The sequence below is a fragment of the Mustela putorius genome, unplaced genomic scaffold, assembly GCF_011764305.1.
Source record: "Mustela putorius furo isolate JIRA1106 unplaced genomic scaffold, ASM1176430v1.1 tig00000640_pilon_pilon_pilon, whole genome shotgun sequence".
NCBI lineage: Eukaryota > Metazoa > Chordata > Mammalia > Carnivora > Mustelidae > Mustela > Mustela putorius.
The window spans coordinates 3,540,630-3,557,188 of NW_025421432.1; the positions used below are offsets into that span (position 1 = coordinate 3,540,630).

Genomic DNA, 16,559 nt, shown 5'->3' on the forward strand with positions numbered 1-16,559 from the left:
ATATAGGGGCACCTGGGTGGCTCAGTGGGTTAAAGCCTCTGTTTTCGGCTCAGGTCATGATCCCAGAGTCCTGGGATCGAGCCCCGCATCGGGCTCTCTGCTCAGCGGGGAGCCTGCTTCCTGCTTCCTCCTCTCTCTCTGCCTGTGTCTCTGCCTACTTGTGATCTCTGTCAAATAAATAAATAAAATCTTTAAAAAAAAAAAAAGAATGATCATATAGACAAATTATGTGTGTGTGTGTGTGTGTGTGTGTGTGTGTGTGTGTGTGTTTAAAACAAGTTGTGGCCAGTTTTATTAAAAATTCTGCGTGGTTTACTTTTCACCAGTCTGTTCTGGCAGGCTTCTTCTGATATCAGAATCACCTGGATCAATGATAGCCAGCGTGCACACTCTGTAGTATTTGCCACAGGCTGTACCCAACTCAATATTATTGCCACTGTAGTGATGGACACCAGTTTTGGCCAAATGGTATAGTATTCTATTTCAGATTTCCTCAAGGCTGAGCAGTTGTCAGAGAGGATGACTAGCTTCACTTTGCCATGTCTGATCATTTTCAGAATCTGCTTGTACCCCAGCACACACTTTACACTTTTCATAGCGAGCTGGAGCCTGGAGTTGATCGACTCCAGCGAATTTTTCGTCTTCTTTGCGGCCATCATCTTTCTGCCTTAGGTACAGGACAGCCCCAACCAAGAGCCGCCACCAAAATGGATGGGAGAGAGAATGGAAAGAGCTTATAGACAATTTTTTTAAAACATGTATGCATGTATTTTTTCGATAGCATCCAAATACTTCAATATAATATCAGAATATTACTGTCCTTTAGACAAGGGTAAATAATGATCCAATTACAGAAAATATAAATAATGGAAAACAGAATAAAGAAGGAATGCTTTATATAGATAAATAGAAGAAGAAACCAGAGTGAGAAGAAAATTCTCCTTAATATCTCACTGTCTAAATAACAAGTGTACAAAATTTGACTTCTCTCAAGATATATCTTGATATTTTAAGTTTACAAACATGACAGCATCTCTGTTCATTGTTTAATGTGTTTAATAAAAACTCTTAGTTCTAATAGAATTGAGTGAAGTTTTAAAGTTTTCATCTAAATATAGACATTTAATTAATATGAATAGTACAGCATGTAATATGGTATAAAAATAGGGTTATAATATAGCTCTAATTATTAACATTATAGATCTCCAACAGTTTCCCCTAAGAATGATGATACAGTCTTCCAAAACAAATGTTTTTTAGTTTTATTGCTAAATCAAACATTAGATTTATAATTATTTTATGCAGTTGTCATGGGTTCGATCTCAAAGTTTAAAAGTAGATGAGTATTTTCAATTTCCTTATTATTTATAGTCCTCAGTGAAATCCAGTTCTGAACATCAGAAAAGTTAAATGAAAGACAAATCAGCTAATTGGTATAGGAATCTCTTTTTCAGTTTCAGTGATATGAGAATGCTTTATAGTCTCCCTAGAATGGTGAAAAATGATGTGTTCATGCTATGATTAATACATGTAAAAGACCTCAACCTGCCTCACAAGAAGAAAATATATAAATAGCTTTCCTCTGCAAGATATTTTAGGCACTATTTTAATGTTAAAACTAATTGAAAGAATAATATATTAAATATATAAAATATGCAAATTAAACATCTTTTTTTAGATTAAGATAAATTTATCTTCAACATCTGCCTAACACATTTATTCAGCTGGTTTTTGTTCAGAAGTAGTATTTTTTTTAAGGATTTTATTTATTTGACAGAGAGGGACAAAGTGAGAGAGAGAGAACACAAGCAGAGGGAATGGGAGAGGGAGAAGCAGGCTTCCCCTCGAGCAGGGAGCCTGATGCGGGACTTGATCCCAGAACTCCAAGATCATGACCTAGCCGAAGGCAGATGCTTAACGAGCACCCACGTGCCCCCAGAAGTGGCATTTCCTTATGATGATCAATTTTATATAGGAAGCCACTCTCAAAAACAATTTGTTATGTCACTATTCGTATCTTCCTGACTGCATCTCCTAAAACATACATAATTCAGAAAAGCCATCATTTTGGCTTTTCCAGTGATTACTGTTATTATATTTTTCCCTCTTTTTTTTTTTTTTTTAAAGGAGACTATCCCTATACCCTCTTCAACTGCAGCCCTTTATGTAAGAAATATGTAGGGGTTTTTTGGTTTTGTTTTTCTGTTTTTAGGATAACATAATATATTCAGCTATTCCAATTAGCACATTTTCCTCCACCCCCACTGTGATTTGTTATCTGTGGTCTTTGAATTTTACAGTCAGTTACAACAGAATGTCTACAGAGATTTTCTATAAGGTCATCTAAGTGTCCAGACTTCAAACAATATAAATTTCACTCAGAGTGACTATATCTAATGAAAGTGAAATTTATTATCATTTAACTTCATTTTGCTAAACAGTTACTAGAAACAAATTCCCTTACACATGAACTTGCTTTAACAGTTGATAAAAAGAAAAATCAAGTCCCCTAAGATACTATAGCTTCAAATCATACTGTTTTATTGCTATTAATCTGTTACTGTTTTATACTGTTTTTATACTGTTTTATACTGTTTTAATGCTATTATTGCTAATAAATTTGTTTTAACAAAATAGTGTAGGAAATTTAACAAAAAATCCCATTTTTCAGGTACCTAAAAAAGATGCAGAAGAATGAGTAATAGTTCAGGACTTGGATAAATAAATATGTATGTCATTATAAATTTATACCAACAATTGTAAGTGTCTAATCACATCTCATCAATTAAACTACATATATTTTCTAATAAAAAATGTTTTCTTTTGTGGATAGGTAACACATAAACTTAGTTGTTAATACATGAAGTACTTTTTCATTACTTATGCAGAAAAAATCAAAATTTATCAGTCAATAGTCATATGTTCATGCACACATATTTTCATGATGTTCACATATCATGTAACCTTTGTGGCAAGAAAGTTAAGTATCATATTATACTAAGAGCTTCAGTTGAGGACTCATAACTCACATTGCAGTCCATTAGTCTCAGATAAAGCTTACAACAGCAGACATGATTACTTAAACAGTTCAGGAATATATGATGAAGGCATTATTCAGTCATCTACTATAAGTAATCATAAAAGATATGTCACAATTTATTACAGTTAGATCAGCCAATGGGTCCTGAAGCACTAGCAAAATTATTTCCCTTTATTGTATATCCAACTCATCTTATAAGTAGGTTCTCATGAAGACAACAGTCACTGAGATTAAAACAGACCAAGGGAAAAAAATAATATGTATCTGCTGCTTTTCATGTACACTATAATGTAAGGTCAGCAAAAAACAGAGTTTGACTTTCTCTTTTCCCCTATGAAGAAGTAAGATGCCAAAACATCTTAGAACTTGGCTTTGATTCACCTGCAGGTGCGAAGAGTTGAATATGAGTAGTCATGGTGATTGAATAAATAAAAAAGTAATGTGGAAAAAAAGTATACCTTTGAGATTTGAAATTTTACCTCAGCCAAAATGTACTGTAATATTTTAAAGACAGATTTTTTTAAAAATCAGAATTAAGGATACAAAATCTTACATGTGAATTCATTTGATTTTACAAAGTAATAGCTTATATTTTTTGGTAAATAGTCATGCAAAACTTTTTATTTCTTAAAGCATGAGAATTTTTATGTGCTTTAAAATTGCATATTCTGGAAAGCACTAAAATCCATGAGCTACATTCATTTTCTAAGTAATGACTAAGAAATGATGATAGATACTCAAATATTTTCTCCAGAATGAGCTTACAGACAGTGATTAAAAATGAAATGACTGATTTCATAGGAAATTATTTTTACAACCATTTAATCAAGTCAGGTTTATAGGAATCTCTGTTTATTACCAAATATAAACACATCTAAACTTAAACCATTTTTTGAGTGTTGTTTCAAGTATAGTCATCCTTTGATTGCCAGAGAATACAGTATCTAGAATACAGATTTTCCTAAACAGTTTACGTTAAAATGTGGCTTTTCTTTGCTATCTAACTTGCTTCTAACTTCTCACTATCACCAAGAAATGTCTCATTAGATGCTAACTTATTTTATTATTGTTTACAATTCGTGATTTAAATCACAAATTTGTGACTCATAAACAGTTAAGAGAATCCTATCTTAAACTGAACAATGTTTTCAAACACAAAAAAGAGTTGTATGTAAGTGTAACTTTGTCATAGAAGTGACATTAGCTTTATAGTTACCCTTTCTATTCAAAAACAGTAAAAAAAACTTTATATAGAAGATATTATAGATAATAATGATAGTGTCACATAATTATTATTCTTAATTCTTTTGATGTTTTTACCTAAGCTCAAGTCCGTAATGCTGATGTCTACCATCCTTCCTCTTGATAAATCTCCTGTAGGAAGGCTTTTGATTGCTAGGTTCATCATGCTGAAACCTGACTTGTCATTTTTTTTTTAAGATTTTATTTATTTATTTGACAGAGAGAGATCACAAGTAGGCAGAGAGGCAGGCAGAGAGAGAGAGAGGAGGAAGCAGGCTCCCTGCTGAGCATAGAGCCCAATGCAGGACTCCATCCCAGGACCCTGAGATCATGATCTGAGCCAAAGGCAAAGGCTTTAACCCACTGAACCACCCAGGCGCCCCGACTTGTCAGCATGTTTGCCCTAGTCTGTGGAGTAAGAACCTACAAGATCTAGTAGGCATTCCAAAGCCAGATATTTATCTGAAATAAAATGTAAACCTGCTCTCTATCTTTCAATTAAATATATTATTATTATTATTATTAATTATTGCATGTATTTTGTTTCCCAAGTTCTACCCTTTACCTCCCCTTCAAAGCCCTGACTCAGTCCCCAAAATATTGACACTTTGGAGGGGTCCACTCCTTTTTTCAATGACCAAGTTTTAAACCAAGTGAGAATGACACTAACAACATTGTGCAGGATGATTTTTTTTTAAGTATTTCCTGATCTTGGCGAGGTCCTCAAAGTTCATTTTTGCTTTTGTTTCCTTTGCCTTTGGAGACATGTCTTGAAAGAAGTTGCTGTGGCTGATGTTGAAGAGATTACTGCCTATGTTCTCCTCTAGGATTTTGATAGATTCCTGCTTCCTGTTGAGGTCTTTTATCCATTTAGAGTTTATCTTTGTTTATCGTCGAAGAGAATGGTTGAGTTTCATTCTTCTACACATAGCTGTCCAATTTTCCCAGGATCGTTTATTGAAGAGACTGTCTTTTTTCCACTGGATATTTTTTCCTGCTTTGTCGATTATTATTTGACCATAGAGTTGAGGGTCCATATCTGAGCTCTCTACTCTGTTCCACTGGTCTGTGTGTGTGTGTTTGTGTCACTATCATGCTGTCTTGGTGATCACAGCTTTGTAAGAAAGCTTGAAATCAGGCAACATGATGCCCCCAGTTTTGTTTTTCTTTTTCAACATTTCCTTGGCAATTTGAGGTCTTTTCTGGTTCCATATAAATTTTAGGATTGCTTGTTCCAGCACTTTGAAAAATACCAGTGGAATTTTGATCAGGATGTCATTGAAAGTATATATTGTTCTAGGCAGTATAGACATTTTAACAATGTTTATTCCTCCAATCCATAAGAATGGAATGCTTTTCCATCTTTTTGTGTCCTCTTCAATTTCTTTCATGAGTATTCTATAGTTCCTTGAGTACAGAGCCTTTACGTCTTTGGTTAGGTTCATTCCCAGATATCTTATGGTTATTGGTGCTATAGTAATAGGTTATGCACAGCAAAAGAAACAGTCAACAAAACAGAGCCCACCATGGAATGGGAGAAGATATTAGCAAATGACAATACAGACAAAGGGCTGATATCCAAGATCTATAAAGAAATCTCAAACTCAACACACACAAAACAGATAATCATGTCAAAAAATGGGCAGAAGACATGAACAGACACTTCTCCAAAGAAGACATACAAATGGCTAGCAGACACATGAAAAAAATATTCATCATCATTAGCCATCAGGGAGATTCAAATCAAAACCACATTGAGATACCACCTTACATGAGTTAGAATGGCCAAAATCAACAAGATAGTAAACAACAAGTGTTGAAGAAGATGTGGAGAAAGGGGAACCCTCTTACACTATTGATGGGAATGCAAGTTGGTGCAGCCACTTTGGAAAACAGTGTGGAGATTCCTTAAGAAATTATAAATAGAGCTGCCCTATGACCCTGCAATTGCACTACTTGGTATTTACCCCAAAGATACAGATGTAGTGAAAGAAGTGTCATATGTGCCCCAATGTTCACAGCAGCAATAGCCACAGTCACCAAAATGTGGAAAGAACCAAGATGCCCTTCAAAAGACAACTGGATAAAGAAGATATGGCCCATATATACAAAGAACTACTATGCCTCCCTCAGAAAGGATAAATACCCAACTTTTGTATCAACATGGATGGGACTGGAAGAGATTATGCTGAGTGAAATAAGTCAAGCAGAGACAGTCAATTATCATATGGTCACACTTACTTGTGGAGCATAAGGAATAACATGGAGGGCTTTGGGAGATGGAGAGGAGAAGTGAGTCGGGGGAAATCAGAGAATGAGACGAACCATGAGAGACTGTGGACTCTAAGAAAGAGAGAATTTGGGGCGGGGGTTGGATGAGCCTGGTGGTGCGTAATATGGAGGGCATGTATTGCATCGAGCACTGGGTGTGGTGCATAAATAATGAATCTTGGAACATTGAAGAAAAAATAAAGTAAAATTACAAAAAATTAAAAATAAATTTTTAATAAAGTATGTCCTATACATTTTAAAACAGTGTTTCTTTTTAGTAATATAAATACTACATGACATGGCATGCAGTGTAATAAAATGGGAATGGAATGAATATTGATGCTAAGAGAATATACCAACAAAAGGAGAAATAGAATATAGGACCTCATGTTTAACAGAGGTGAAGAGAAATGAGAGTTCATTCTAATTTTCAGTAGGATATGTGCTCGCTTCGGCAGCACATATACTAATTTTCAGTAGGATAGATATGGTCAATTCAGTTGAAAACACATTATTTTGAGAGCTTTCTCTATCCTGGTCACTGATTCATGCACTACGTTCATCAAGTGTTTATCCATGATCTACTGTCAAGGTACTGCAACAGATATATTGTAGAAAAATTAAAAGACACATTTTTTGTCTTGAAGGTTCTTTTAGTCTACTAAAAAAAAAGAGAGAGAATTAAGGGATTATTGCAATACAGTAAGTACTGCTATATTAGAAAGTGACTATGGAAACATTCAATGATCCTTTGTGTAGATTAAAAGATGAAAAACCATTTTGGATGAGATTTTGCCAAAGATTAGTCTTTTTTTTTTTCCCCAGAGTTACAAAATTTATCATTTATGCACTACTCCCAGTGCTCCATGCAATACGTGCCCTCCATAATACCCACCACCAGGCTCACTCAACTCCCCATCTCCTTCAGTTTGTTTCTCAGAGTCCACAGTCTTTCATGGTTTGTCTCTCCCTCCAATTTCCCCCAACTCACTCCTCCTCTCCATCTCCCAATGTCCTCCATGTTATTCCTTATTCTCTACAAGTAAGTGAAACCGAGTAATTGACTCTCTCTACTTGAATTATTTTACTCAGCATAATCTCTTCCAGTCCCTTCCATGTTGATACAGTCTTAAAGAGAGAGTTCCCCCATGTCAAAGAAAAAGAGCTGATTCCTTTTTGTTACTTATTTTTCATATAATCTACAATAAGAACTTATTCTGTCAATTTGCTTCCTCATTCCCCCCAGCACCATGTTCTTTTGTTATGAACACATTGAAAGTTTGTTTTTGTGTTGTTACCTTTGTTTACTTGTATATTTTGTTGCTAAGAGTTACTTAAATGTCAGGGTTGGTAAATGGAACCATTTTTTACTGATTGGAAAGTATTAATAGTCTCTTCAACATTAGAGAAATCATTTGTTTAAAAAAATAAATTAAAAACACTTTTCCACTCCATATAGCTTCCAGAATACCTTCATTCAATACAGACTGGGGCTTGTTCACTTTAAATCCTCCTCTTAATCCAACACTATTTCTTTCAGGTTGTTGTAGGCAGAAAACCTGGAAGACAGCTCCAGTTAATGTCCAGTATAGTTGGGGGGGGTGGGTGGAGTGAAACTTCATGTAAGCCACAGAATTATAGACTATTGGTATACATTTAGTGTCATAATTTTAACTATTTTTAAAATATATCCACTTAATTAATTTTTCATATTCATTACAGATTATGTCAAAATATTTGTATTTTTATTCCTTTAGTATTTGTGTATATAATTCACACTTTTTAATATGATTATTGCTATTATTTTTCTTATGCTCTTTTTATTAGCTAAACTTTATATTTAATAGCATTTGTAGTTTATGAAACTATAAATTATGATTATCTAATTTTAGTATATCTATACTTCCTAGTTTTTCTAATTGGTATAAATAATTTTTACCCTATTGCATTCTTATTATATTTTTCCTACAGTTTACCAGTCTATCTATTTTAAAAGACATGGAAAAAAATATAAGTTTTAGCAAACTGTCGCGGAAATATTTATGCTTTAATCAAGGAAGGGTTTTTATATCCCTAAATGGTTGTTCATGAATTAGCCTTTTCATGCTGTGTAACATCCACCCTTAAAAGTAGAGGACCACAAACTCAAAGATCCCTATCTTGCTGAATTCAATTATAAATCAATTACTTCAGGCACCTGGGTGGCTCAGTTGGTTAAGTGACTGCCTTCGGCTTAGGTCATGATCCTGGAGTCCCAAGATTAAGTCCTGCATCCAGTGCCCTGCTCAACAGGGAGTCTGCTTCTCCCTCTGACTCTCTCCCCTCTCATGCTCTCTCATTCTCTCTCTCATGTAAATAAAATCTTAAAAAAAAAAAAGAAATCAATTATTTCACAGGCAAAAATGTTTCTCTGTATATCAAATATACTTCAGGAACACTCAGACAAATAGCCAGGATGTTACCTCCTAGAAACTCAAACTCATATATCCCTATATGAGGAGACCAATGGGCATGAGTCAAGGAGCAGAGAGGGAGAAGCAGACTCTATGCTGAGTGTGAAGCCCCACATAGGGCTCATCCCAGGACTGTGAAATCACAACCTGAGGTGAAACCAAGAGTCAGACGCTCAACTAACTAAGCCACCCAGGTGCCCCAGATGTTCAACCTTAATTTAAAGCAAAACTGCTAGCAATAAAAACCAAAGACTCCTAAAATGTCTATAAAAACACTGTGGAAGTTACAGCAGAGTATCTGTTACCAAACTCAGAATTCTTGTCATACTCTGAATTCAATCTGTTTTCGTTGTAGTTGTCATTTCTTCCCAATTATCAAGAGAATGTTTTTCATCTTTTGTTCTTGATAGTAAGAGCTTAAAGGAAGCGCTTAAATCAACATTTATTCTCATGTCATTTTTACATTTTTATTTGCAAGTAGTGTATAAAATACTTTATTTCTAAACAAGAAGCTAGGGGTGCCTGGGTGGTTCTGTCAGTGAAGCGTTAAGCATCTGCCTTCCCAGAGTCCTGAGATCAAGCCCCCCCCATGTTGGACTCCTTCTTCAGCAGGGATCCTGCTTCTCCCTATCTCTCTGCTGCCCCTCCTGCTTGTGCTCCCCCTGTCAATTAAAAAAAAAAAAAATCTTAAAAAAAAAACCAAGAAGCTACCATCACATTTAATGCACAAACAGGACTATCATTAATAAGCCCAACCAAATTAAATAATTAAGATTCTCTTAAAAAAAAAAAAAAAAAGGAAACCTAGCTTTGCGCAGTGGTAGTATGGTAGCCAATGAGGTTTATCCGAGGCGAAATTATTGCTAAAAAAGGAAACCTATGCCATTTCTCAGCTATACATGTCTGTTAAAAGGAAAACATTTCCTTTTGACAACGAATTTGAGTAGATATTAAAAGCTTAGAGGGAAATCATTGCAAAGATTCCCTGACTTAACAGAGGAGTAAGATGTTGTAGGATTCAGAAGTAATATCAAAGACAATTTATTATGGTAAAAAGACTTACTTGTTGATTTTTTTTTTCTTTCTAGCAAACTAGTAGAAGCACATAACCAGGATTTATACTTCTACACAGTTGTTTTTGATCCAGGATTATGTAAGAAAAAAAGGGAGTGGGATATGGTACTTAACCAAAAGAGAACAAACAGTTGATGGGGTCTGGACGTTAAGAAGGTAAGTTTTGACAGAAAACAGTACTGATTAGGGAGAAAATAAGAGTTGATAGAGCAAATGGTTGGAGGAATACAGAAAGAGTAGAAAGTAGTAAAAAACAGTGGAATAAGCTTCGAATCAGGGTTTTATTAAAGGAAAAGCCATTTTTCTGGAAGCAGCCTCAGGGTTAGGAGTGAGATAATAGGTAAGCTGTAGGAAATGGATATTCTCAAAGGAAAATATATTGGCAGCGAAGGACAGAGGTAGAGAATTTATCAATCATAGAATGACTAGAGTTTCAAAGGACACAATGGGAAAATTTGAAAGAAGGTGTCAATTTAGGTCACTAGAGAGGAAGCTTATAGCTTTCTGTGTCTGTAGATAATCAATCAAGGTATAGATAATGTTATCAGTTTAGGCATGGAATAAGAAGAATGGAATAACTCTCATGGCAGACATCATTGACTGATGAGTGGCTATATATTAAATCACATTGGTCCCCAGTGTCACACTGAAAGCTCAAAACGAAGTAAATGCCTTCTCAATTGGTCTAAAGGCTATGGTGCGGTCAGGATAAGTTATCACACCAGGTGGCTGAGAGCAAATAATATGTTCATTTGGCACTTGTTCCTTTCCCATAAAGCCCTGATGCACAACGATGGGCAGAGAAGCCTGGGCTGGTACAGCAAGATTTGCAACTTCTGTCAAATCATATCATCTCTTGCATGTGGCTTCTCTGCTTTGCACTGCTCGAGGGCATGTTCCTTGAAATGAAATTTCGAGGGACCAAATGTCTCCTTCCAAATGTATTAGGATGGTGATACATATTTGAAGTAGTTCTGCCAGCTATATTCGGAATTTTCAAGAAACTTGGACTTGGAAAAGGTAAAGCCTTATTTCTGTGGTTCTTGTCATATTATACGGAGGGAAAAAAGGAAAGAAAGTGAGCAGGGACAAAGTTGACCACGTTTATTTGGTGAAGCAACCAAATTCATGTAATAAAAATTTCTTATTTCTTTCATTTAATTTAATGTTCAATGATACAAATATATTATGTCCTGGTGTTTATATCTTTGTACAGGATGTATGTGGGTTGTTTATATATCTGAACTAAATTTGACATCATTATGACTTCTGCCTCTTGTAGGTGCCCAATGATTGGAAAAAGTATTTCTGAAAATTTAAACAGCAGAACTAGAGACAACATTATAAAATCTCTTGAGATTAAGTGGACAGAGATTATTTCATCATTTGTCAGTATCTTATGGATAGTTAGATAAGGATAAATTCTAGAGAATTTCTTTTGTAACTATAACCTGGAATTAATGTTTCCAAGACATGGTTCTAGGAAAATGTATTAATAAGTACAATGTTTTGATTATAGAATTAACACCTTCTCATTGACTGTTACCAATCCTAAAGTGATTCCTTCAGATTATCTGGGAATTTATTTTTTAAATCCCATGTTTACCACAACTATTTCCTAAATGTGTTTTGAAGTGATAAGATCCAGAACTTAAAAGGCTAACCTAAATGTATATAGTTCTTATTCTTCCAGTAATATTTAGCTATGTATATAACTTTAAGTGATTATCCTTTTTCCACTGGGCTATATTATTAATAGAGTCAGCTGGATTTATATCTCCTCTGGCTAAAGTCAGACTAAAGTGAGGCTAAAGTGAGACTCACAGAATTTACTAATTTAAAGAATCTGTCAAGAGGACATAAAGAATGGAGAGATAAGGGAGAAAACACACACGAAAACATACAGACACACACCATACCTCCTTTTCTGGCTATATTTTTCCCTTCATTTCACCTTTCCAATGAAACATAAAATCTGCTTTCTTATTCCTGCAATTCCAATACTTAGAATCTCTCTGCTACTACAGGTTACCAATATGATTACATCTAGGGCACTGTTTTTGATACTAAGATAGTGGATCATGATCCATTAGTGGGGTTGTAGAATTAATATAGGGTTTAAAATTAAGTAGTACAGAATTGAAAATTTAAGTGTATCAAATGCAGAATACACTTGCAGAATAAGAATAGGATTATTTCATGAGGCTTTAGTTTCAGTAATTATTGTGAATGTGTGTTCATGTGTACATATGCGCGTGTCCCTGCACGTAGCCTGCTTTGCAATGTCTGCTGTACTTATAACTCAGGTTCATGTTCAAAAACATTTGAAAATAATGTCTTAGAAAGCAGATATTTATCCTTAAATATTTGATTTTTACAAACCCATGACTATGAAACTTTGGGTGCTACCACTTTGGGTAGCTACCGCTTACCTCTATAGGAAAAAAACCATTATACTATTTTACATCCTATAATGTCATGTTGCCTCTATTTATATGCCTGCATTTCTTTGATGAGGTATATTACTTTGATAGAGCATATTGATTTGTTAATTCATCTTCATAACTAACAATTTTAACTGACTGGCATATAATAGACACTTATGCATGTCTTTTGAATAATTGTATAAACTGGTGTATTATTAATTAAAACATGTTCTATTTGAATGAATTAGTACTTATTTAAGGAGATGCAATTTATAGCTTAAAGTCAAATATTTTATAGTTATAATCGAAGTTTTATTTACCATTGGACGTAGAAAGTACATTTGTTGGTGCTACCTTACCAAATAACATTCTTAAAATGAGTAGATGTTATTACTCAATTAAAAAAAATAGGTGGAACGATATTAATTATAATCATCTGGAAACTTTCAGCTCCAATTAATCTACACAATGAAGAATGGGCTCATTTGAAATGTAGATGTAATGTATCTGTGCCACAGTGTCTACAAACAAAATTTAACTACTCTGAAGAAAGCTTTATAATATCATTGCTAATATTTGCTCATGTCAGGGATCTGCTGTGTTTTCTCTAGAGGTCAGATGCTAATACTAGCAGAGCTGGTTGCCTAGGTACCACCACACTCATCCAGCCTTCTTAAGCTAAGCAGCAATTAGTTCCGTGAACAGAGAAATAATGGCTTTCTTCTGACATTCCTAAAACAACTTTTATTTGAGCTGCTTCATGGGTGTTTTCTTTACTTTTATACCACTAAATGATAATTAACATTTTCATTAAGTGGCAGATGACATGAAAACAGACACTTCTCCAAAGAAGACATACAAATGGTTAATAGATACATGAAAAAAATGTTCATCATCATTAGCAGTCAGGGAGATTCAAATCAAAACCACATTGAGATACCACCTTACACCAGTTAGAATGGCCAAAATTAACAAGACAGTAAACAACATGTGTTGAAGAGGATGTGGAGAAAGGGGAACCCTCTTACACTGTTTGTGGGAATGCAGTTTGGTGCAGCCACTCTGGAAAACAGTGTGGAGATTCCTTAAGAAATTAAAAATAGAGCTTCATTAAATAAGTATTAAAAATAGCAAATGAAGTCATCTAGAAAGTTCTTGCAATGGACTAGATTGATTTACTAGTATTATTGTGATCATCTTTTTCTAACATGTCCCAATCCACAGAATGAAATTACTCTCTAATAATTACTCATGGCATTATTATATGTTATATATGAAAATATTATATGAGATCTACATATTTATAATAGAACATATAGCACCAAAATAATACAATTATTTTTATTGTGAAAAAGTTTGCATGTATGTGTATTTATATATAATATATATACATATATAAATATACACAAATCAATAAATAATTTTCCCTCTTTAGTATGCTATTCATATGGAAGACTGTTTTTCAAAGAAAAACAAGAGGGAGTGACACTTGGGTGGCTCACGCCTTGTGTCCAGCTGTTGACGTCCCTCAGGTCATGAGCTCCTGGTCTGGGATCCAAGCCCCCAGGCAGGCTCTGTGCTCAGCAGGGAGTCTCCTTGAGATTCTCTCTCTCCTCTCCCTCTCTCTCTCCTCCTTCCCCCATGTGCACTCTATTTCACTCTCTCTCAAATGATGGATAAATATTTAAAAAAAATAATAATAAGAGGGAAAGTGTCCATTGTTTTGTAATTTCTTATATATAATTTATAGCTTATAATTAAAAGAAGAAATGGGGAAAAGTCAATGATCTTTTAAAAAAATAACTGACTAAATTTTACAGAAAAAAATGATACCAAATTCATTATTTCATTGCCTATAAAACTCACAAACCTTTGTATATTTACATATATTATTCATAATGTAATATTGTTGTTCATTCTTTAATTACTAACATTTTATTAACAGTGAAAAATGAACCCCCCTCTTCCCGGCAACTAAAGGAATTTCATAGGCATAACAAACAAGCCTGTAATGGGGGGGCGGAGATCTATTTTGATGTAATTTGGTTAGAAAACATATCGACACAGTTGAGATTTAGAGTCAATATTTGCCCAAATAATTGAAAATAATCGTTTAGCAAGATAAGATAGTATTTTGATGTGAAGTTGAATTATTCTTTTCAGAGCCACTGTGTTCCTTTTGTCTCTTTGTAAAGCTAAACCACAATTTTAATTGCTTTTATCTCTAGCAATATAAAATAAAATTTATTTTTGAACTTTAAGAACTAATTAAAATTGGACAAAGTGATACCCATCTTTTACCTTTAGCTTTCAGCATGTATAGAAAACATCAAACTGAACATGTATATTAAAAATTGCTAATCATTGGAAGTTAATGAATAAATACTACGTTAGTAATTTTTTAAAATTTTACTTGGCAACTAACATTATGTTTATGCAAATATCTTACGGTTTTTATTAATTTTAAAATACTCTGGTAAGCTATTGTGTTATTTTCACTAAATTCAGTAGGAATTTAGCTCATCTGAACTCAAATAATGTCAGTAGCGAAGTCAAACCAGATTACTTTGAAATTTTAAATATGACTCAGCAAATTTTTCAGTCTTTCTCTTTTGTCATATCTGTGGCAAATGGTTAATTCTAAAGATCAGTTCCGTCATGTCTGGCCAATTCAACAGATGATGAATGAAATCATAAGAAGTAGTTCAATAAGCATAACCCAGCTTTATTTCTGATTAGAAAGTAATTATTTATAAAGGGAGAAATCTCAATTTCTTACTGACAGTTTTAGTAATAGAAAATTAGTTGCCCTGCATATAATTTGTGATTTTTTAATCTTTCCTCCTTGCCAAGGAAGAAACTAACCAAATTAGGGAATTTTTTATTCTTGATAGGTTTGTACAAAGAAATGCAATCACTTCTCAATTCATAAACATTTCTGAATTATCTTTTCTAGAAGATGACTCCTAAAAATTACGAAATCAAAAAAGATGAAGCATAATTACATAATCTCATAATATGAGGCTAATAATGGGAATATAAATAATTAGATATATTCCTGGCTCTTGGAATATGTGATAAAGCCACAGGGGAGTTGATGTATCTCATATATTTAGAAACCCATTCTTGGAGACATTTTCTAATATTTGCAAAAAGTAAAATAAAATCAAATTGCTTTTGCTAGAGTTGCTAGTAAGAGGTAACTAGTGCATGAATATGACAATCATTAGTGCTTTTTGCAAAGTATTTCCGGTATTCACCATTGTAGAAATAATTAAGATCCATCCCCCAGAACTCTCCTTCTCCTCTGGTGGTGTGAGGTGGCTGCTGCTTCATTATTAGCTTGATTCCCTGAGTTATCCACAGAGCCAAAATCCCTCCCCAAGTTGCAACGAGTGGTAGCATGAACAAGAAGGAGATAACATTTTGTAGGGTTTTTTTTTCAATATTATAAATTTGCCTTTCTCAATTGATAGAATGTAAGTAAAACCTGTGAACTTGGATATTTTACTCCATGTCCAAGGCTTTCATTTTCTTCACTATTCATCCTGTCATAGTGTGTTAGTAATCCTTAGTGGGTCATAACACCAACAGAATAGGTTATATCCAGTATCTTCAAATAAAGAAATTAAAATAGCAGAACTAAATGATAAATTCATCAGAATCTGTCTATCTATATATTGAGATGATCAGTTCATTTATATATATATATATATATATATATATATATATATGGTAGAATGTAGGTCACAGTCTAAAATATGATACAAGAGGGACACCTGGGTGGCTCAGTGGGTTAAAGCCTGCCTTCAGCTCTGGTCATGATCCCAGAGTCCTGGGATCAAGCTCCACATTGGGCTCTCTGCTCAGTGGGGAGCCTGCTTCCCTCTCTCTTTCTGCCTGCTTCTCTGCCTACTTGTGATCTCTGCCTGTCAAATAAATAAACAAAGTCTTTTTAAAAATATGATATAAGCAATAAGATATTTGAAAAAGGAAAATAAAAACATAATAATATATCATAATTTATGTGTTATAATCAAAGAAGTGCTCAGA

The 16,559-nt window shown here is 34.0% G+C and overlaps 2 pseudogenes; one reads left to right on the forward strand and one right to left on the reverse strand.

The window, feature by feature from the left end:
- Positions 1 to 312: 312 nt before the first annotated feature.
- On the reverse strand, positions 313 to 659 carry LOC101671998 (annotated as a pseudogene).
- Positions 660 to 9,812: 9,153 nt separating this feature from the next.
- On the forward strand, positions 9,813 to 9,966 carry LOC123392865 (annotated as a pseudogene).
- Positions 9,967 to 16,559: the final 6,593 nt, after the last annotated feature.